General features: G+C 51.8%; 1 pseudogene; it reads left to right on the top strand.

The window, feature by feature from the left end:
* Positions 1–263: 263 nt before the first annotated feature.
* Positions 264–1280, top strand: LOC136167768 (calponin-2 pseudogene; annotated as a pseudogene).
* Positions 1281–2303: the final 1023 nt, after the last annotated feature.

Raw genomic sequence — 2303 nt, 5'->3', positions numbered from 1 at the left:
TCACGTACATTTTTAGCTAGCTCATTCTAAAGACAATGACTGAAAATGGAAATTTTATTTCATTGCTATCAGTGAAACACCACCATCAGGGGAAATAAAGAAAGGTGCAGATAAATGTAATACAGTGAAAACAACACAAGGTCACTACATTCCAGCGAGATCCTGTGGCCTGCTGAAGGCCTCGGGCTTCAGTCCTGCTTCTTCTTTATGAAATAGATTGGTAGGTCCGTCCGTCCGGTCCTGCGGCGCCGCGTCCGCCAGCCATGAGCTCCACGCCGTTCAACAAGGGCCTTGAACGGGCTCTCGGCCGAGGTCAAGAACCGGCTGCAGTCCAGATATGACCCTCAGGAGGAGGCGGAGCTCCGAAGCTGGATTGGGGGACTCACTGGCCTCTCTGTTGGCCCAGACTTCCAGAAGGGTCTCAAAGATGGGATCATATTGTGCACACTCATGAATAAACTGCAGCCAGGCTCAATCCCTAAGATCAGCCGCTCCATGCAGAAATGGCACCAGCTAGAAAACCTCTCCAGCATCATCAAGGCCGTGATGAGCTATGGCATGAATACTGTCGACCTGTTCAAAGCTAACGACCTGTTTGAAAGTGGGAACTTGACTCAGGTGCAGGCATCTCTTCTTGCCCTGGCTGGGAAGGCCAAGACAGAGGGGCTGCAGAGTGGTGTGGACATTGGCATCAAATACTCGGAGAAGCAGGAGCGAAACTTTGATGATGCCACCATGAAGGCGGGCCAGTGCATCATTGGGCTCCAGATTGGCACCAACAAATGTGCCAGCCAGTCCGGCATGACAGCTTACGGCACCAGACGGCATCTGTACGACCCCAAAAACCATATCCTGCCCACCATGGGCTGCTCGACCGTCAGCCTCCAGATGGGCACAAACAAATGTGCCACCCTGGTGGGCATGACGGCTCCAGGGACCCGGCGGCACATTTACGATACAAAGCTGGGGACAGACAAATGTGATAATTCCTCCATGTCCCTGCAGGTGGGCTACACACGGGGTGCCCACCAGAGGGGTCAGGTGTTTGGCCTGGGCCGGCAGATACATGACCCCAAGTACTGGCCTCAAGGCCAGTGGCCGATGGGGCTCCAGCAGCTGCTGGAGATGGCCCAGGCCCAGGGGAGCCCTCAGAGTGCCCTCCCTACTACCAGGAGGAGGCAGGCTACTGAGACACCCGTGCGGGCCGTCTCCCCACATCATCGCCCCATCTGGGTTTTCGGGTCTTACTGTGTTTTTTGTCTTGTTTTTCTACATATCTGAATGCTGCCAGTTGAGACTCTGGGGGAAAGGGGTGAAGGCCATATCCAGATGCATGTGGGGTGGAGGGTCCCCACCAGGGAAGCTCCAAGCATCAGGTTTCCCAGCAGACTTTGGGCCAAGCTGTTAGGGGGAAGAAGAAACCCAGGCAGGGAGGGGATCTGGCCCCAAGTGGTTTCCAGTTACGTCTTCCCTGCTTCTCTTTTCTCTGCTGATCAGTTTGTGGTTTCTGTACCCACAAAAGTTTCAGGCAGTTTTAATGAAATGAAAATACTTTTTGTTCAGGGGAATGGTGGCGGGGATTGGGGGGGATGCTGAGAGAAGGTCAGGCCACAGCCCCAAAATATTGTAGGCCTCATGGATTTCCCTAGGACTCTCAGACCACCAATCCTGGGCCCTCCCAGGGATCCAGTGGGGACACTGAGACCCAGGCAGGACAGTGGAGTTCTGAGTGCTTGAGACAAAGTCAGCCTCCACCCCCTACACTTGTCCCCACTCCCCCACCAAGTACTGCACAGGGACACCCCCCCCCCCCCCAGAGGCCCCCACAGGGACCAGCCCCTGCGCAGGAGCCCTAGAACCAAGAAATAATGTGAAAATACCAACTGTGGACCAAAGTAAATAAAACCTCTTTTTGGAAAAAAAAAATGAAATAGATTGGTAAAGTTAAAGTGCTGGTAATGATGTATTAGGACCTACTTGAGCCTTTCAGGTTTCTGTAGTCAGAAGGATTAAAAGACAAAGGATGTTCACTTACATCATGCCCAAAGCCACCTTCTAAGATCTTCTCAGTACTGAGAGTACTATTCTAGGACATGCAGCCGAACTTCAGGAGGGTAAAAATATCCCTAAGAAAAATTCATCACAGTCCTGTTCTCTCTTCATTCTGTTTCTGCATTTAGTGTTTATGTGACAATTTAGGAAGTTCTTACTGTGTGGAAATTACAACGTTGAATAGACAGAGTCCAAGATGAGTTAGACACAAGTGGTGGCCTGAAGATGCTTACAGTTCAGTTCAGTCGCTC

Source organism: Muntiacus reevesi, chromosome 4 (assembly GCF_963930625.1).
Source record: "Muntiacus reevesi chromosome 4, mMunRee1.1, whole genome shotgun sequence".
Lineage (NCBI taxonomy): Eukaryota > Metazoa > Chordata > Mammalia > Artiodactyla > Cervidae > Muntiacus > Muntiacus reevesi.
This window is presented reverse-complemented; position numbering and strand designations above follow the sequence as displayed.